Raw genomic sequence first — 21,239 nt, 5'->3', positions numbered from 1 at the left:
GGGTGTCAAAAGCTTATGTGAACCCGTTGGAACTAGCTGAGAATGGATGGGGAGAGGCAGAACACCCCACCACACCCGCAGAGGGCCCGTTTGGGACTGCTGGTGTGCGGTTTGGGTATTCTTAGCTCCACTGCCACATCTCTGGGGGGACGCAGCCACCATTCAAGTAACCCTGCCACTGCCACCCCCATCCCCAAAACAAAACTAAATGAAACGAATCCCCAAGGCTCCTCACACTTCTTCGGGTCTGCCTGCCGGCCACCCCTCATGATTCTCCCATCGTCTGGAAGAGCAAACTAACCTTGGGCACCCCGAGACTTTGGTAGGGCCTTCAAAAACCCAGTAGAAAATTCTCCCTGGGTTCCTGGCCCATTCCCACTTGTTCAGAGGCTCATTGCCCCTTCTCACAGTTATACAAACAAAAACTCCGAGAGCACAACCCAAGGAGCACGCTGTGCGAGAGCACACACACGTACACAAACCCGCCTTTACTGCTGCCCCAACCCCCAGGACGCCTCTGGACACCTCACTTCAGCCTCCTCCTTTCCACCCCTCCAGCTAGGGATGTTCTCCTGGGGCTGTTTCTCTCCCGGTCCGTTTGGTTCCTCTTAGTGTTTTCCGTTTTAAACACCAATACCATCAAACCTCACTCTCGAAAGAGACCAAATGAGTGTCGGGTAGTTCTGTGTATTGGCCGATCGCGCGGGGGTCTTCTCCCCTTGGCCTGGCGCACGGGGCCAGAGCACTGGTGTCAACCTTTGGGGAGAGTTTGGGCGGCTGTCCCGGCGTTTTTTCCACCCTCGGAGCTTGCGGGAGCCACGGGCCAGACCGCACCCGCAGGGAACAGGATGCGGCGCCCCAGGCGCCCCGCTGCCGCCCGGTCCCGATCCCGCGGTCCCCGCGCCGGCGCGCCCCTCCTTGGCCGCGGCCGCTGCCAGCCCCACGGGCCGAGCGCTCGGACCGGCTCCGGTCGCCCGTGCGTCCCCGTCAGCCGCCCGCTGGCTTTTCCTCGGCGTTGCCGGCCTGCGGTCGCCTCCCGCCCCCTCTCCTCCCCAAACCAACAAATAAACACAACTTTTTATGAAAAGAAAACAACTTCAGCGACGTGACTCACCTCTGGTGCAGCCGGCTCCTGGGGAGCGCCGGGGCCCGGGGGCCAGCGCCGTGGGCGCGGAGGGAGCCACACGGCACACGCGGCGCCGGCAGCCACCCGCACGGTGACACCGGGAACACGCGGAACGGAGACGGCGCGGCGGGAGCAACAAAGGAGCCCCGGACCCCGAAGGTGCCGGCCGGGGAGGGAGGGCGCGTGCGGGCGCGTGCGGCTGCGGCGCGCGTGAGTGTGTGTGTGCGCGAGTGTGCGTGTGCGTGTGCGTGTGCGCGCGCGGCGGCGGACACCGCGGCCGGTTCACGGACCGCGCGGCGGGAAGCGGGGGCCGCTGCGGCGGCGCCGGCAGGAGGACGGGGCCGAGGACGCCGCGCCCCGCGCGCCGGCTCCCTCCATATGGAAGAAGCTTTTTTGGATGACTGTACTCGCCAACAATTCCTGCTTTTGCTTCTCCTGCCTAGGAACCTCCCATTACCGCGCGAGGCGGAGGGAGAGGGGGCAGGGGAGGCGGGGAGGAGGGGGAGGAGCAAAAGGGAGCGAAGAAAAGTCTTGGAAAGGAAGCTGGAAAAAAAGTCTCCCAAACTCAGTTTTTCTCCGAACACCCATTTTCTTTCTGTTGCGCCTCAGTCTTACGGTTTCCCCGCAACTTCTCTCCTTCTTTCCCGTACAGACGGGATGTCCTCTGCCTTTCTCCCATTCCCTCGGGCTTCCCCGGAGCCCCCGCTTTCTCTTCAGCTTCACCTCGGACCCTTGCGCCTCTTGCCCAGTCTCCTCTCCCCATGCCTTTTCCTGACACCCTCCTCTCGATAGTCCCCTTCCTTCTGCAAATAAACTATTGAATAAAACCAGTAAAACCAAATTTGGTATTAAACTCGCCCTCTCCAAAGAAGTCGGGCAGCGGCTATGGAGAAAATGATAAGGAAACCAGACTTGGGGAAGCCTCAAGTCCGCCTCCCCCGAGCGTTGGGGAGGGAGGAGGGTTTGCCGCGTCCTCTTCGACAGCGCCCTGCCCTGACCTCCATTCATCATCCCAGGACGAGGAGCCAGGAAAGGGGTGAGAGGGGGAGGGCGAAGGAGGGGTAGTGGCCCCGGAGAAAGGTTAGTTACCTCCTTGCGTGTACGTGGTGTTAAACCCTCTCTTTAATGTTGGGCGGAAAACATGCAGAACAGCAGTTCTCAGACTTGAGCTGCACCAGAACCCCATGGAGAGCTATTGAAATACAGATTACTGGGCCCCACCCCGGAGTTTCTGGTTCAGTGGGGTCTGAGGTAGGCCCGGGCAATTGTCATGTCTGGTAACTTCCCGGGTGCTGCTGTTGCTGCTGGTCTAGGGCCATATTTTAAAAACCACTTTGCCAGGGTACTGAGAAGTCACATGTGCGCTGAGCTGGGGGCATGTTGGGTCCCCTTCTTATTCTTTAGGGATAAAACACAGATTATGAGGAAACCAAGACCCAGAAGGGTTAAGTATTTGCTCAGTGAAGTGTGTGTCAAGAGTGGGGTGAATGATGGTGCTGCCTCCCTTCTGTGGCAGGATGACTGCACTGGGAGTCAAGAAGCCGCTGTGTGACTTTGAGAAAGTCACTTAACCTCTCTGGGCCTCAATGTTGCTTTCTTTCATTTCTCATTAGTAAAAATACGTACTTTATGCTGAGCGTATAATTTTAATCAAATCTGAATCGAAAGATGTTTAAAGGGGCAACATAAATATATTTTATTGAATATGTGGTACCATTTTTTTCCCTCACACATTTGGTAACTCAGGGAGGAGCCAGTTTATTTACTGATTTGCTCTCAGCTCAGGTGCCTGGATTTTTAGACCTGTTCCTGTAGTAAATGCATAAAGGGGATGATCCATTTTCAACAAGTTGAAAAGGATTTTGAGCTCCCTTTTTGAACTATACCCTTGTATTCTTTCATCTCCATTCTTCTTTAATTTCTTGGGTACCCCCTTTCCTTCTCTTTTCATCTCCAACAATCTCCAAGACCGGTTTCTCTCCCCCATTCAGTTCTACCTTCTTATTGTCCTCTTTCTGAGGCACAATCCAAGCTACCATGCCTGGGGCCCACCCTGGGTACAGAACTCTTCACTCCCCAAGGGACTGGGTCAGCCAGCCTTCCACCGCAGTGAAAACACCCCCTTTCCTCAGAGCTCCACAAAGGGGACCCATCCAGCTCTCTGGTTTTCAAAGACGGCTGCAAGCACCACTCCCACTGGCAATGTGGGATTCCAGTGAGAACACAGTGCATGAAGTTCTCACATTGATTCTTCAATATTCCTGCATATACTGTTCATTACTCAACATGTCAAAGATGTCCTTACCACTTCACATTGTCCTCCTCCTTGAACTTTCTCCCAGGACTCTCCATTGCCTCCATTCTGACTTTTGGGTCTCACCCTGGGCTCTGAGTCAAGGAGTCAGAGCCCAGAGGAAGACAAAGACCAGGGCCGTCCTTACCGGTGCTGTTGAGCCAGGAGAAAGGCCCGTGGCCCTGCCGTTCCTTCCATCCCGGGCGCTACATGTGTCTGCTCATCTTCACCGTGCAGTTTAGACAGAATGCAGATCACAGCTTACTCTGAGAGGGCTTACTTCTGCACGCCGTTGGCACCTAAAATAACATTATCTTATTGTTTTTATGGCTGTTTGTATTAACACAGTTGTGTTTATTATTATTACTCCTGTAAAGAACATCAAATCTCTGAACTCTCCCCCTTTGCCTGGGGCAGGTTCCTTGCTTAATTCTCTTCTTCGCTGCCTAGTTAGACAGAGTCTGGGCTATCTATAGTCAGGTGCTCTCTGCTACTCTCTGCTCTGTTGTTCACGATTTCCCCCTGGAATCTAACTTTCTTGGGGGCTTTCTGAGCCTCTATCGAGAAGAAAGCATTTAGTGTGGAAGTGATCGTCACATTCATTATGTTTGAGGGGCAGCCAGCGACTGGAGGTCTAATGAGTCAGCACATCACCGAAGGCTGCGCAGAGTGAACCGGAAGGAATCCTAGTGAATGACGTGAAGAGGGGGGTGTCCCCTTCTCGGTGCCCTACAGACACTCTACCAGTATCATATACGCAGGGAACCAGGTTGTAAAGGGTATCTGGAGAGGACTGTGCTGAGAAAATTACTAAGATGTAGATGAAGGGAGTAATTTTCCTTCTGTTTCAATATGAATCTGTTCTACCCAGAGGGGAGGTGTTGGGGAACTGGGTAAAAAGGGTGAAGGGATTAAGAAGTGCAAATTGGTAGTTACAGAATAGTCACAGGGATGTAAAAGTAGAGCCTGGGGAATAGAGTCAATCATATTGTATTGGGTCAGCTAAAAAGTTCATCTAGTTTTTTTCATATGACGACTATGGTACTGCTTAGTCCTCTTTAATTTCATGCAAAGCAATTTTGTGAGATTGCTGTCATATCAGCGTGCATTTAAAAAAACTTATCAAAATTGGTGAGTTTTTGTGCATCCATTTTAATATTGAAATGGAAGAAGATACACAACATTTTCAGAGCATTATGCTTTATTGTTTCCAGAAAGGTAAAAACACAACTAAAACATGAGAAATGATTTGTGCAGTGTATGGAGAAGGTGCTGTGACTGATCAAACATGTTAAAAGTGGTTTGAGAAGTTTCTCGGTACTATTGATATTTTTGCCAAATGATTCTTCACTGTGGGGCTGTCTTATGTGAGGTGGGAGGTGTTTAGCACACCACTGGCCTCTACCCACTAGAAGCCAATAGCAGGAGACCAACACACTCAAAATATCCAAATCAAAAAAGTTATTGGCGAAAATGAAAAAATGTCCTTTATTTTATGGAGAAAACTAAATAGATTTTTGGCCAACTCAATAATATCTATGTATGGTGCTAGGCAGGCATTTCAGGGGGAACATTTTGTAAGTATGATTGTCTGATTACTATGCTGTATACATGAATCTAATACAAAATAATATTGGATATAAACTAATTGAAAAAATTTAAAAAATTACAAATACATCTGTCCTGGGGCATGTATAAGTGTACACACACACACACACACACACACACACACTTTTCCTGATTATGAAATATGTTCATTGAAAAAAATTAGAAAATATAGAAAAGCACGAAGGATGGGAAAATCACCTTAAACCCAGTCCATACCTAGAGATGCCACTGTTACCAGATTCAGGTGATCTTTCTAGTAATTTTTCTCTCTTATTTTTGTTTCTCATTAATATAAATACATGCTTTATCTACACGGTGTGAGTCTAACTGATCAGAATTGCAAGACGCTTTAAAGGGCAACATAAACAGATAACTTTATTCAATATTTTGTAGTATTTTTTCTTATGCATTGGTAATTTAGACAGGAGCCAGTTTTTTCATTATTTATGTGATTCATGATTTATGTGGTACTTTGCATATTGTGCAAAATTGTGCTCATTGCACAGTAGATACAAGTTGTTATTTTAAATTTAATATCCTGATGTGATTATTTCCCCCATGTCATTAAATCTTCTCCAAAGTTAAACTTTAATAGCTGTGTAGTGTTGCATCAAAAAGAAAGATTGTTATTTATTTTTTAATTTTATTTTATTTTTCATCCTCATCCAAGGATATACTTACTGATTTCAGAGAGAAAGAGAGAGAGAAGTTGCTGTGAGAGAAAAACATCAATTGATTACCTCCTCTCCACATCCCAACCGGGATGTGCAACCCAGGTATGTGTCCCGACCGGAAACCAAACCTGCAGACTTTTGGTGCACGAGAGGACGCTCCGACCAGCTGAGCCACCCATCCAGGGTGAGATACTTACTTATTTAACCATACTTCTATTGTCATACATTTAAATTGTTTCCATTTTTGTTACAATCATGTACTGCAGTTGACTACTTTATTTAAAATTCTGACTATTTCCCAAGGGTGAATTCCTATGACTAAGAGTTTTGGATCAATGGATATAACATTTTAAAAACTTGTGGTTCGTATTGCAAACTGTCTTCTAGTGGCCCCAATGTACATTTCCACCTCTGGGATCTCGGCAGCAATGAGATCATCAGACACAAGGCCCCAAGTGGAGGCTCGACTGAGTCGTCTAGTTTGGATGACTGTACTGACCAGATAAAGAAAACAATGGTCAAATAGTCACTACAGTGGGGAAACCCCCATGTGGGAAGAGTTAAACAGTAATCACCGACTATGTGAGCTCTATTATATTTACGATATTATTTAACCTCTCCAGCAATCCTCTGAGAAATAAGATAACTTTTTTGAGCACGGATCTCTTACGGCCTCTGTGCTGGATTCTGTGTGTGCATTCAGTCTTGAATCCCCACAACAGCCTTTGCTGCAGGTTGGATTATCTCCGTTTTACAGATGCGGAAAATTGGGTAGCTTGCCTAAGAGCCTCAGCCACTTGAGGGGTTGTACTAGTTCCAAAACCAGAGATTTTCGGGTCCAACACACGTTTTCCCTGCAATTGTTGCACGAGTTACAGGCTCATGGGGTAATAATTTAGAAGATGCTTGAGGAGTTTTGTCAAGCCATTAACAAGTCTTTGGTGAGCTTCCCAATGACTGTTTTTTTAAAGAGCATCCAAGTACATTCAAAGAACTACAGTAACTTACTAATTATATTTAAGAGAAGAGCCCAAAGATTGTATATCTTAAGAGAATGAAGTTTTAGTGTATGAGTTAAGATTAAAGGCTAGATATCAAAACTCACATTACTGACAGTAATTAGTAAATTGACTTCTGCATGTATTCCTATTCTCATAACTAATGTATGGATAAAGAGTTTTTATCTTGCCCTGGATGGTGTAGCTCAGTGGACTGAGCACAGGCTATGAACCAAGTGGTCGCCAGTTCGAATCCCAGTCAGGCCACATGCCTGCGTTGCGGGCCAGGTCCCCAGTGGGGGGCATGTGAGAGGCAACCACACGTTGGAGTTTCTCTCCCTCTCTTTCTCCTTCCCTTCTGCTCTCTCTAAACATAAGTAAATAAAATCTTTTCTAAAAAAGACTTTTTATCTTGATAGAGGTGCTAGAAATAAAATATTTTGTGTACCCAACTGCCGAGCCTCAAATTCAAGCTGTTGAATGTATAAAGTTTACATTTATTGAGGTAATATTTGAATACATTAGAAAAATTAATGCAAAAATTAATTCATTAATTTATTCTTTAAAAACTTTGTCCTCATTCCATTCTGTAGCGGGCCATTCAGTGGTTACCTGAGTTGGTCTACCTCTCCATGCTGGCATCACAAGGGCTGCAACGTGCACAGTCGCTCCAAAATATTTGATGACTGAATAAAGAATGGTAAATGAAAGTGTGAGATTGACCTCTGCAACAATTAGTAAACAATGCAAGACACCATGTAATTAAACCCCAAATTGCATGGTGCAGGCAGAATTACAGGTGAGTCTTCTACAGGGCCATCAGCACCTTACAAGTTAAGCTGGCTGGCTCTGACTTCATTAGCCCGGGGCCACCTCAGGGTTCCTGCAGGCCAGGTGTTCTGTGGACCTGAGGAGATCAGTCTCCAGGTTCCTCTGAGGCTGCCTGCAGACAAGGGTTCCCTAGGGAAGGGTGACATAAAAAAGCAAGATTGTGGAATCAAGACTGGGTTTGGATCCAGTTTTGTCCAAGCTGTATGACCTTGAACACTCCGCATCCATTTCTTCACCTGTAAAAATTAGAAATAATGTAGATGAAGCCTCCCTCTCATATATAACTCCCAGTAGGTTACCTGGTACAGAACCACACCGGAATGACTGGCGCTCGTTCTGACCGGTCAGTTCCCATGCCACGCACATGTGGTGGACACTCCAAGTCAGTTATTTAATAAAAATGTTGAGTCAAAGGTGAAGCTAGAACAGAGAAATGGAAAATGGGGTAATACAAGACCATTTCTGTGACCCGTGCTGCATGCCTGGTCTTTGCACACTCCTTAAGTTCCAAACAGAATCTGTCTGTGGACGCTGAGTTTTAAGAGACTGCACTATTCCAAGCTAGCTCAGGCCCCGTTTAGTCCACATGAAACTCCTTCCCTCCTCGACAACCTCCATCTCTCCCCCACCCCAACACCCTCATGTGTCAGGCTGAGACCCTGGAATTCCGGAGCTGCCCAGACTCCAGCTGTTTGATATTGTGCAGCTGACGGCTGCGGAGGGCAGGGGGTGATAGACTCCAGATGAAAGCAAAACTCAAAGAGAGCTGGACCTCAGAGCTTGGATACCAAACTCAGTGGGTAACAGCCTCCGTTAAATTTGTTCAGTCAGCCATTTAAGAGGGAAGGCGTTTCTCACACGTCCTGTAGGGGTTTTAGCCATGGGCTGCTTCCGCAAAGGGGGATTGATGTCCGGGGACTGAGCAGGGCAAAATCAAGTGCCAAAACTTCCCCTGTGAGCTGAGAGACAGGTAATGTGCTGGCTTATTTTGCTGCCAATGTATTGTGTTTTTTCCTTCTTAACGAGGTACTGGGACTTTTGGTCGTAACAGAAAATGTGTCCCACCCTAACTGTCCTCCACTTCCCTTCTTTGGGTTCTTCCCTCAGGGGGAAGGCTGACTTCCCCCTGAGGGAAGAAAGAGGGGAGCAGAGAGGAAGACAGAGATGCTGGGGCTGGCAGTGTTGAGGGGACCCCACTCAGGAACCAGTTTCATATTGTTTGCCTTCTACTGGTTGGATTCATCAACTAGGAAATGGATTCACTTGAGACTTGGTGGGTCCCATCTGAGAAGCATCTTACCTATGAACCTCTGCCTGAAATGAGGAAGGACTAAGAAAATGAATTGCATGGCCCACTGATTTTCACATTCATGAAAATAAAATAAAATCCATAAACCTTGACTTTCTTCTCCAGGAGAGGTAAAGACGGGACCAGTCATGTCGCTACCTGAGAACCCATCCCGGGAAAGCGTGGGCAGCAGAACCGCATGCGGGCTGAGTCTCCAAGCCTCCTCTACATGCCCCTTTGTCCGGTTAAACTTCATTCACAAAACAGAGATTCAAAGATAGAATTTCAAAATGGCAGCCACAGAAATTCAAGCCAGGCAGCGGGCCCTTCTGAGTGCAGGGCTCTGTGTAGCTGCACTGGCTGCGTGCCCATGAAGCTGCCCAAACACATCAGACTCAGAACAACCTGAAACTGTCAACTTCTGCTCTTCTCGGGACTGGGAGCCTCTCCTTCCTCTCCAGTGGGGGCTAGCAGTGACAGAGTGGGACAGGGACGCTGCCTTTCGTGACCCCTCCTCAGTGAAGATGAGTAATGTCAGCCTCACTTATTCTGCAGAAAAATCATCTGCACCTTTCTCTCTGTCTGATGTAAAAAAAAAAAAAAGCCTTGAATCAAACTATCTTCGTGAACCACCTGGCTGAGAAAGAAACTTGAGAGCCACCTTTGGTGCCTCCTCTTCGTTCTTCCCCTTCAACGGTCACTGACTTCTCCACTGCCACATCCAGTCTGCCCACAATTCGTATGACCTGCATTCGGTCCCCTCCGAAATTACCCTAGTCTAGACTTTAATTCATTTCTTACGTGGAATATTGCAAAGACCTCTTCACTAACATCCCCACTCCCACCTGACTCTGTCACCGGTCCATTTCCCACGTTCCTGATGGACACAACTTTAGAAATGGCAAATCTGATCAGGTCATGTGCCCTCCTCCCCCGGAATCGTTTAGTGACCTCATTACTTTTAGGATGAAATCAAACTGCTCAGGAAAGCACACAAAACCTTTCACAAGTATCTCCTTAATGCGACCTCCTGCCATGTCCCACTGCAGACCCTGTTGCCTTCTCAGCACACAGAATTCTCCAGATTGTTCCAGGATCCTTCGTGTCTCCAGGTCTTTGTATATGTGGTGCCCTTGCTTGGTGCGCCTTCACTGCCTGCTGCACCAAATCCCTACTTGTCCTGCGCAATTTAGCTCAGTTCTTAGCTCCTCTGGCCCTCCTTGGCCACCTCCCCTTCCCAGCGTGCGACGTGTGCCTGTTATCCAAAGACTCTGTCTCGATGTTCGTCCTTTAGCACTTCTATACCGATTTACAATGAACTGTTTCAGGCGGTCAGGTTTCTCAACTGCAGGGCATGCCATTTATACCGTGGGTTTTTCAACTTGCCCCACCTCGTGTAACACCCTGAAACCCAGTCCCGGGCCCGAATCACCACTGTAGTCCTGATGCCTTGTACAACTTAGGGAGTGAGGTAGGCAGCGGGTGGCTGTTTGGTGGGAAAAGGAAGAAAAAGAAGGGAAGGAGAGAGGAAGAACTGCAGCTGCCAGCCTGCAGCGTTTCCTTCTCCTCCTCTCGGCCCGGGCCCCACTCCTCCTCCCCATCCGCTGTCTGATGTCTTAAGAGCCAGTACAGATGCACAGCTCGGCCAGTCTGACTGTGCAGACGCAGGTGACCTAAGGGTGCGGGGGAAGCAACGATGTGACCAAGTCCAAAGCAGTGGCTGTGTACAGACACAACCTGGCTCTTCAACTTGGGGCCTTTTGATGTGGAACACGGACATGCTGATACTTATCTCTGTCCGCGATGACTAATTCATAAAGTTACCATAAAGCACTTTGAAAAATATATGGATACGCCTAAATGCACACAGCAAGAGAAAAACCCAGTTTTATGGACATAGAAAAACAACTTAAAATGCAGTTGTGAAAACTCGGAGAACTATACTCCACATAAAGAATTTTACTGCATATAAATTTTTAAAAAGTCAACCATTATGAGGGGAAACCCAACATGGAATCCAAGCTGTAACAACTGAACCCAACAATATCACAAATGAGTAACGTAACCATAATGTAAGTCGTGGAGAAGAAAAGAGGTAACTCAAGTTACTTCGGACATCAGTGTTTTGACTGGATACTGTAAGGCTAATGGCCAAAAGAACTGTATACAAATACTACAGTCTAGTTAGTAAATTTATTTCTCACAGGGATATGGATTAGCAAGTCTGAAACTACTTTGTGTATACGTGCTAGAGTTGAACAAATAATTAAATACATTGTAGATAATGAAAGCCAGGTTTCAAACTGTCAGAGAAAGAAATGATAAATAAGGGGGGGCGGCTAGGATGTTCTCTGTGCTATTGCATTGGAGTCAGAGGTATTGGTGTGAATTCATGGTGGGAAACATATAAATGGGGCAGGCAAAAGTAAGCTTACAGTTATGAGTACGTGATACACAGACTTTATTCTTGTATTATTTATTAGTTTGTTTGTTTGTTATTGTGTTATTTATTTGTATTATAATTGTAAGTCTACTTTTTCCTACCCCTGTATATATGTTACATATTGGGTTGGCCAAAAAGTTCATTTGTTTTTTCTGTAAAATGGCTGTAGCAGCACTTAGTTGTCTTCAACTTCATCTGAAACAATTTTGTTACATTGTATTGTGACAGCTGTCATATCAGAGTGCATTTTAAAAAAAGCATCCAAATTGCTGAATTTTTGTGTAGCTATTTTAATGTTGAAGATGGAAGAAAATACACAAAATTCCCAGCATATTATGCTTTATTATTTCAAGAAAGGTAAAAATGCAACTGAAACGCAAAAAAAAAACCCCACAAAAACAGATTTGTGCAGTGCATAGAGATGGTGCTGTGACTAATCAAACACATCAGAAACGGTTTGTGGAGTTCGTGTTGGAGATTTCTCGCTGGACAATGCTCCATGGTCTGGTAAGCCAGTTGAAGGTGACAGTGATCAAATTGAGACATTAATTAAGAACAATCAACGTTATACCACATGGGAGATAGCCAACATGCTCAAAATATCCAAATCAATAAAGTAATTGGCGAAAATGAAAAACATGTCTTTTATTTTGTGGAAAAAAATATGGACTTCTTGTCTAACCATATATATACATGTGTGTGTGTACATGTATATATATATGGAGAGAGAGAGGGGGCAGACAGAGACAGAAATAAATGTAGATGTGTGTATGTGCCTAGTACAGTCCTAGTAATTCTCTATTGACTACTCAGCTCTCTCTGCTGAGAGGGCCTAGAAGCAATGACATCCCAGCAGCAGGGAGCACACCCAGTACCCAAGTCTTGGTTTCTACATCCCACTCTCCACTGTAAGGGATTAGGGAGTCTTAGAAAAGTGTTTGGTTCCAGGGCTGGGGTGGGAAAAAAACCAGGATGAGCCAGGAGCACCGCATGCTGTCAGGAGAACAAGGAAGTGCTCAAAACAGATGGGGGTGTGTTGAGAGGACAAAGTAGCCAACCTGCAACCAAAGTTGAAGTGATTTCAGGAACAAAACAAGCAGCCATTGTTTTAGATTATAACCCAAAGAACAAAATAAATATCCATGAATCCATACTGATATAAATAAATAAGTAAAGTAAAAGGGGCAGCTCTTGGAGGAGAACTCCAAACAGTAAGTGTAAAAGCAGTTAGGGGAATAGAACACCTTTATTACAACACCACGGCAACAGTTTTTCAGGCCAGGATTCACTGATGAATGCTAAAATTCATGGGTAAACATTTCAGGAGAAACAAGATACTTGCATAGTCTAAAAATATTACCTCTAAGATATTTACTAATCACAAAGTATCCATTTTAAAAACTACCTTTACTGTGAAGAATCCCAACCTTAACCAAGTATTAATGTTAACATCATGAGTAATGATATACTGGCATTATGTACCCCCAATATGACTCACTGAGAAGGACAATTCACTTTTTCAGGTATTCTTGCCCCGAAATGGAAAACCTCAGACATAAAAAATTGAGGGGCATTCTCCAAAATAACTTCTAAATAACCTAAACTTCTCAAAAGTGTCAAAGTCAGAAAAGACGAAGGAACCGCTGCTGATGGAGAAGACCAAGGAGCTATGACAACTGGGTGCCATGAAGGATCCTGGATTAGATCCTAGAACAGGAAAGGGCCTTAGTAAAAATACTGGTAATATCTAAAGAAAGTCCATAGTTCATAGCGTTGCATCGATTTGGTTTCTTAGTTTTGATTATTGAGGTTGTTGAGGATGATAACAATAGACAAGGTTGGGTAAAGGGTGTATGAAAATGTACTGTATCTTCTTTGCAACTTTTCTGTAAGTTACTCAAAAAGCCAAGTTGAAAGAACGAGGAGGACCATGTGAGTAAAGGGGTGGAAAGTGGAGAAAGGCATGTTGAAAATCCTCTGAGAAAGAATACTGCACTGAGGAAGTGGAAGAGTTCAGAATGGTTCGACAGAGCGGGGGGGGGGGGTTGTTTTAACGATAATGGAAAAATCACCACTTCTTATTTTAAGTCATTCATTTAAAAACCAGAAATCCAGCCCTGGCTGGTGTAGCTCAGTGGATTGACCATGGGCCTGTGAACCAAACAACCGTGGTTCGATTCCCAGTCAGGGCACTTGCCTGGGTTGCAGGCCAGTTCCCAGCAGGGGACACATGAGAGGCAACCACACATTGATATTTCTCTCCCTCTTTTCTTGCCTTCCACTCTAAAGATAAATAAAATCTTTAAAAAAAATTTTTTTAAACCAGAGGTCCATGTAAGCAGCAGTGGTCTAGTAGGGGGTCTCCACAAATGCTAAGGCCTATTCTGGAGCTGTGAGCATCATCTCCAGGATATGCTCAGGGTGTTTTAAAGGAGTAAATGAGTGCTTGGCCAGGGGCCACACTAAGGAGATCCCTGGAGAGGCTGAGGCATCTTAAATTGGGAAGTCAAATCCCAGAGTTACCTTAGTTAAGCATGGAAATAACACAAGGAGGTTAGATTTTGTGGCCCAACTATTGAATGGCATCTGTCATCACAGTGAAGCTGTCCATGGCACTAGCCTTACATGGGTCAGGTAGCTGGGCCCGATCCTCCCCTAGGCTGAACTTCGGTGGGTCTTGTCACATTTGTTTCTGGGAAGATGACCAACTGCCCTTTGTGCCTGCTATATAATTTTTTAGACATGTTAAGATATTTTGCTGGTTTTGTTACTGTAAAACAGTCATTCTGAGCGCTGGGGGGTCTCCCATATCAGCCAAGATGGTGGCAGAGGAAAATTCTTAGTGTGTGAAAAGCTAGTAAGATAACTGGACAGAAAAAAAAGCCCTTTCCCCTACCTTTCAGCACGAGGTCGGAAGTGGGACCAGAGAAGGCAGACACATGCTTCATACAAGTCAAAATGGCAAAGGGGGAGGTGCTAGACCAAAGAGACCTGTCAGTCTAGCCTGGGAAAAGAAGGGATTGGTTGGGAGGTGGACCTGCCCAAAGCATGTGAAAGTTTGGTAAGTTGATTGTTTTGAGAAGCCCCTGCTCTGTCCCACACCCAAGCCAGTATGATCCCAGGGAAACAAAGAAGCACTTTTGCTCTCGCTCATGGCCTGCACTCGCCTTGCACTTGCCTACTCCCTCCATGGCCTCCAGGAGGGAACCTCTTGCTGTCTCTAGCCCACTTGGTGAGCCACTTGTTGGTGCATTCACGTGCTTTCTCACCCGGGAGCATGCGACGTGTGGCCCCAGAAGCCACGTGGCCCACGGCTGTGTGGGCCAGGTGGGACCCTGAAATGGGAGGCAGCCAGAAACAAGCTAAGCTACCCGGGTGGGGACTAAGACCACTTAGCAGCCGCCTGTGGGCTCCAAAGGACGGAACTTTAAAATGGAGCAGGAACTCTGGACACTGGCTTTTGTCTTGGCCTTGCTGAGGCCGGTTGGACTTTTTCCATGGCAGAGAGAGGAGCAGGTCTTTGAGTCCCCCCTTCTCTCAGGTTGTGCAGTATCTGAACAAAACCTCTTTCCTTTCGCACCAGCATCTGCCTCACGAGTTTGGCTTCTGTGGAGCCATGCAGCTGAACCTCTGTTTTTGTTCAGTTACAGTCTGGCAGCCATTCCACCTCTAAAGTGATTTGGGATCTCTCTTGTTATCTATTAGAGTTAACTTTATATTTTAATTCTCACAGGCAACCTTGTTTCCAATCTAGTCAACTATCAGCTTAGACATGGTACCCATGACCTCATCCACCTCTCTCAGTCAAGGACACCTGAAATGAACAGTGTGGAGGCACCCAGCTGTGAAGCTGGCTCCGCTTGGCGCGGAGGCGTGAGGGTGGTCACTGACGCAGCTGTGTTCCCGCTGACAGCTAGAGTTCCTTCAGCGACTGTGAAGTCGTGGATCTTGTGATCAGAAGACCCGAGATTGGCTCCTGGTGCCACCATTTCCAGCTGTATGGCGTTAAACAAATCACTAAACTTTACCTTTGGTTTTTTTCATCTGTAAAATGGGGATAATGATAATACCTGTCTCACAAGATTATTTTGAGAATCAATGGGGATATTAATGCGAAAGTGTTTCTCAAAGGGTAAAACACTTTACAGCTGTTAAATTTAATTTTACTGTCTCAACACAATGAAACATACGGCATATTTAATGTAAAAATAAAAAATATTTTTAAATGTAAAAAATGGCACACGTGTTTAGATACAAATAATTTCAGCAACACAATGGTTTTTTTAACCTAAATCGTGTTTTTCAGCATTTAGCGATGCAGTCGGATGCTAGTCGCGGCGGATTCCTCTCTACAGGGTCCTTGGCAGTGCGAGCCCCGCTGGTTGCCAGGACCGCGACAACCAAAGGCTGTTGATCATTAGTCCATGTGAAACACAGCACTCGGGCATCTCACTTGGAATTTGCTTTTTAACTCATTTCAAGATGTGGCGCTTAGAACTGAAAAGACTATTGTATGCCTGAGTGAGTGCACCAAAACACCAGGGCAGGCTGGGGTGTGGGCACCCACTTATGTGTGCAACTGCCTCTTTACCTAATTAATCCGCTCCCTGCAAGCCTGAACGCGGCCCGTGAACTTCACATTCCACTGGTAACTGGAACTCTGGGTCCTGCAAAATCCGGAGGCTTTAATGGAACGTTATTTGTTCAAGGCCCTTGAAGCAATGATATCTAATGAAGCAAAAGCAAAGAGAAAATGCTCCGAGCCTGGGTAAAAACAGTTGATTTCCATCACAGATCTGGCCCTGTCACTCCCCTGCTTAGGAAGCCTGGAGGGCTCCCCTCCTGGACAGAGTCCAAACGCTTCTCCACCCACCCTGGTCTCATCTTTCCACACACTCCGGCTACTCCCTCTTCCTTCTACAGCTTCCACCCCTTCCCCCCTCCAAATCTGGGTCCGTGCCTCTCAGAGTGTGGTTTGTAGACTGACTACCTGTAAGAAAAGAAACTGGCAGTCTTTGTTTAAAAGGCAGATAGCCTTGCTGGATCTTGGAGCGACTGAATCAGAATTTCTGGGAGTAGAGACGTCAGGGATCTGTATGTCAAAACTCGTTCCTTTAGCGATTCTTATAAACACAAAGTGTTGGGAGACACTAGTCTAGCCACACTCATCAAACTCTGCTCCTTCCACAGAGCATGCATTTTATTTTCCCCTCTGCCTTATTCTTCTCCTCCCCACAGACTTACTAAGCTTCCTTTATTGAGTAGCTTCTGTGTGCTAAATGCAGCCTGTGCATTAAGGCTTCCAGGCCCAGCTCATATGTACGAATTCTCTGGTGCCTTCCCGATCCCTCTCAAAGAATCAACAAAATTAAGTGAGTATTTACTAAGTCAGCAGCTTCAACATGCAGAGAGGAAATAGAAATGAACTAGATGAAGTCTCTGTCCTTAAGATGCTCCCTCGCAGTGACCGAGACTCATGTGTCTGTGCCCCTAGGGTCTCACAGAGGGACTGGACCCTCCGAACCCCAGCACTGGGAGAAGAGGAAGTGCCAGGCAGCCTACACAGGGAGGCTCTTCCTGGCCTTAACATGCACAGCACTGTTATAACTGGAGCTCATGGTGTGCCAAGCCAGCAGTCCTTTTCATTCAAAAACACCTATCACGGAGAGAATGCCAAAGTGCTTTTTAAAATAGGTTTGATTTGGGTACAAGTTTTACAGAAAGTAAAACTGAGGCTCTGATATATTAAATCTCCTCTAGGCCTTAGAGTGAGCTTAGAGCAGAACTGAGAACCTGAAAACTTCTCCAGTGCGGACTAGCATGGGGCCCACACATAACAGGCCCTCGCCAAACCTGCCCCATGTGAAAGAACATATCAGTGAGTGATCGCTCTGCGTTATGATCTAAAAAACCAAACTGCCTCTGATAGCATTAGACTAAAGCCTGAGTCTCCTGAATATCCCTTGCATTCTGGGACTTTGAGTTTACTCATTTTTTTTTTTAGTCCTTTGTTCTCTTTTCAGATTTTTAGCTTTAGTTTGGTAAAACAGTATCCCTACCCCCAAATTTTGCAAATTAATTGGGTTTTTTCTTCCTAGGTCTGTCATTTGGTGGTTTCAAAGTTTCTGTCTCTCCCCTCACCATATTTCCTCTCTCTCCCTCCCCCCCTCCCTCTCCCCCCTCCCCCCCCCCCCCCCCGGTCCCACATCCTGAATATGAATGCAGGCAGGATTAATCCAGCGGGGAGCACGAAGCCTGACGTCTGTGAGCCATGACAGGTGCACCAAAGCGTGCAGCAGTGATAAAAGGCCGCTCTGATGGGCTCTGTCAGGAATCCCTCAGAAACACGGAGGGGAAACATTTGCTAACCCCTCTCCTGGCTCCAGGCCCCCGGGGCCCCAGCACAAGATCATACCTAGAAAAGCCAAGGGAGAAAAGTGGAGAAACTAGAAAGTCTCCTTCCCCTCCTGGAACCCCACTGAAGAAACCCCCCCCCCCCCCCGAGTCCAAATTCTCTGGCTCTTTACCTAAAAGGCCCTGGCTTAACACTGTGAGTGGCCACAGACTTCGATTTAAGCCCTGGGTTTGTTGAAGGAATACGGTAAGGCATCTTGGGAGAGAAGGTTGTGGAACCTACTTCTGGCTTGCAAAAAGATCATTTTAGTGCTGTTTCTAATCCAACACCCAGCATACACACATATACATACATGCATGTGCATAAACATACAAGCACATGTGCATGTAGCTCTTATTTCCTCTTCAAGTATGTCCAATCGAAAAGGACTTGCCTAACGTGGAGAGTGTGGATTATACAGGACGAGAAGTGGCACTTGGTTTAGTACCTAGTGGATTTGGTCTGCTAAACACCACAAACATTTACCCAGGGTGACCTAATTAACCAAACCAAGTAATCATTAATACGCTCTGCATCGAGGAGAAATAATAATTAGGATAATTCCCAGTAGTGATTCAAGTTTACTTTTTGGTTTGTTCCCCCTGGACTTACTTTGTTTCCTAGACCCACCGCCATCCTGAAGGCCTCCGTGCTGGTCGCTGCTGGGCTGTTTGCATGGAGATCACCTCCCTCATTTCACAGGGTTGCAGCCTGGTTATTTAAACATCGCCCCACTGGTGCTGTTTGTCTTTGGCTCTCCGTCTCTCACCCAGATTTTTGGTCTCCCCGGTTCCATTATGCAGGTAGACGGGGGCCCACCAGGCTAATAGCTGACTGTTGGGGTCTTTTGAGATAGTAAAGGCTGGGTTTCTAAAAAGCCTCAGCTAAAAGGCTCATCACTTATAGAGAGACTGAATTTCAGCCCTTTTCCACTAGCACTTTAGCATAAATTAGTTTATTAGGTTTATCTGGCTGGTACTAAAGTCATAGCTTGTAGGGCTTAAAAGTTTCCCTAGGGAAAAACAAAGTGGTAATAACATCCAATCATTTATCAAATAATGTCTGAGTGCTATCATGTACCATGCACTGAATGCAGTGGGCAGAGGTCTGCACTGCAACCTTAGAAAAGGGCTTGAAAGAGACAAAAGCAAATTCAGTGATTTTGCTTGAACAAATAATTCCTGAATTCTTACTATGTGCCAGACACTCTGCTTGGTCATAAAGACGTGGGGGGAATAAGGCAGGTCTCTGCCCTCAGGAGGACTTCAGTAACAGGCTCAGAGAGAGACCCAGCCAGTGTTCAGAGAGGACCCAAACTTGGGAGCTTGTGGGAGGGGCTTGGGATGAAGTGTAAAAAACGATCAGGGAGGTCTTCCAGGAGGAGGTAGCACCTTAGGTAGGTAACCTAAGGAGATTAGCTGTTGTGTAAACAAAGGGGGAAAGAAAAAGAATAAGACTTCCAGCTGTAGAAATGGGAAGTAAGGACTTTCTAGGAGGAAGAAGCGATCTGATAAATGACTTAGAGGTAGGATCACTTACAAGAGACATTATTGAGAACTTTCAATGCTAGGTAAATTTTAGGGGGTTTTGTTTGTTTTTTACAGTCATTAGGGAGCATTAAAATTTTTTAGCAGGAAATTGACATTATTCATGTTATATGGAAGATGGTAGAGACATCAAGCTAGAGTGACTAGTTAGGTAGTTGTTGTAACAACTTAGTGAGAGTAAGAACTAAATAGTGGAAATAGGAATTAAAAGAATAAGTGAATATGAAAGATATTAATTTATAATTGACACGTATTATAGGTATTATAGGTAGCAGTGAAAGCATAATTGAGTTAGGTTTTAGAGAGTAATGACATTCAGATAGAAACCTCTGGCTGGGGATGATTAGCTGAGCATGCACATTTATGTCTTCCCTCCCCAAAATATATTACATGATTCTAAAGGAATACTTAAAAAGTTATCACCTCTCTCTGACCAAGACAGAAAGAGGGGGGCATCAGGGTACAAGGGATTTCAACCTGTCTGTGGAAGACTAAAGCAGGTGAAGGAGTAGTGACTGACGAAGCAGTAGTAACTGACGAAGCACTATGGAGGAGAGAGAACTGAGAATACACTCAGAGATGGCTGTAGCCGAGGAGGAGAAAACTAGTCTGTCCTGCGGAGCTCTGGAAAAGCTCGAGACCTCAGGAGAGAGGCCAGGGCCTAAACACAGGGAGAAATAGCAAGAATTTAAAGATATAAGTCAACTTTCCACACATCCCCACCAACTGTGCAAAAGTGTGAGGCAGTCAGCTGTACACCTACAAATGGAAGAGAGGAGGGGCCAACCCTACAGAAACATAATGGACTATTCCGGGGAAGTTAAGGGAGCTACTGTAGGAGATGGCCCCGCTGGCAATCAGGAATCTCAAAGCAGAGTGCCCTGTTTTCTGTCCCCTTGCCCTTTTGATCTGTCCCACCTGTGTACACAGAGCTCACAGTGTGTCTACTTGTCTTATATTTAAATATGAATGTGAACCAAAGATCTTATAACATGAAAGAGAAACATGAAAATAAATGAATATGAAAAGATTAGAAGAGGAGAAAATTCTGAGAATCAAAATAGACCTATCGAAAGAACCTATGAGTTTTGTTTTATGAATACCATGAGTTCTCAAATCTCACTGAGAATTCAATAATTTGTAATAGAGTGAAAAAAACAACAGGATGTTATTTTAAAAACCCTTAAAACTATGGCTGCCTAAAAATAAATGATAATAAACTTCTCTTCTGAGTTGGGAAGTAAAATATAGAGAAAATCTCCCAGAAAGTAGAATTTTAAAGACAAAAATACATTAAAAATGTGGGAAAAGATAAGAGATAAAATTACCCCCCAATTGTTCTTATAGCTGATTAATAGAAACTCAAGATAAGAAAAGTAAAAAGGAGGACAAATTCTAAAATAAATAAAAAAGCATTTTACAGAACTGAAGGACATGAGTCCTCATATTTAAAGGTCCCTTTCAGTACCAAGCACAGTGAATGAAAACAGTCCTTACCTAGACAACTATTTATGAAATTTTAAAACATCAAGGGGAAATAGAGGACCCAAAAGCTTCCAAGAAACGAAAACCAAACACGCAAACATTGAGATTCAGATTAAAATCAGTGTCAGATCTCACAACAAAAACAATTGAATATAGAGAATAAAGCCATGCCCTCAAATTACGAGAAAAAATATTTTCGATCTATTCTATGCCCTAAGAAACCAACAGTTAAGTATGGAAGTTGAATAAAGACATTTTCAGAAGCACAAAACTAAAAAGTTTACCTCCTATTTCATACGGTATTATTTGAAGAGAGAAAAATAAATATATGAGGTCAGGAAAAAGTCTAGCCATTGTTATTATAACAAGAATGGTTTGCATGACATTGATGTAACCTGGCAGCCAAGGAGAGTGGACTGGAATGTGCATGTGTGAACAATGATGATGTCATTGTACTAGTCCATTGTACTTGTCCATGCATTGAGGGGCATGTGTACTGTGTGGTTGTTGCATTCAAAATGACTATGCAAGTAGAACAACAAATCTGCATCA

General features: G+C 45.4%; 1 protein-coding gene and 1 long non-coding RNA gene across 9 annotated transcripts in view; one reads left to right on the top strand and one right to left on the bottom strand.

The window, feature by feature from the left end:
* The window catches only part of BOC (BOC cell adhesion associated, oncogene regulated), a 70,314-nt gene extending 68,773 nt beyond the window's left edge, over positions 1–1,541 (bottom strand). For all 7 annotated transcript variants that reach the window (XM_037136897.2, XM_037136896.2, XM_037136901.2 and 4 more), the window contains exon 1: positions 1,115–1,541. The gene's annotated coding sequence lies outside the window, so the exon portion shown is untranslated. The remainder of the gene's footprint in view (positions 1–1,114) is intronic.
* On the top strand, positions 1,213–11,878 carry LOC128627063 (uncharacterized). Of its 2 annotated transcripts, none has more exons than XR_008391142.1 (3): positions 1,213–1,285; positions 5,718–5,885; positions 8,945–11,878. It is a non-coding gene; the product is annotated as an uncharacterized LOC128627063 (long non-coding RNA). The 2 variants fall into 2 exon arrangements; XR_008391143.1 differs by having other exon boundaries at positions 1,220–1,285; positions 5,698–5,885.
* The last annotated feature ends 9,361 nt before the right edge of the window (positions 11,879–21,239 follow it).

The sequence above is a fragment of the Artibeus jamaicensis genome, unplaced genomic scaffold, assembly GCF_021234435.1.
Source record: "Artibeus jamaicensis isolate MK-2021 breed Jamaican fruit bat unplaced genomic scaffold, CSHL_Jam_final contig_3126, whole genome shotgun sequence".
Lineage (NCBI taxonomy): Eukaryota > Metazoa > Chordata > Mammalia > Chiroptera > Phyllostomidae > Artibeus > Artibeus jamaicensis.
The sequence above is the reverse complement of the archived record's forward strand: the minus strand, read 5'-3'. Positions and strand labels throughout refer to the sequence as shown.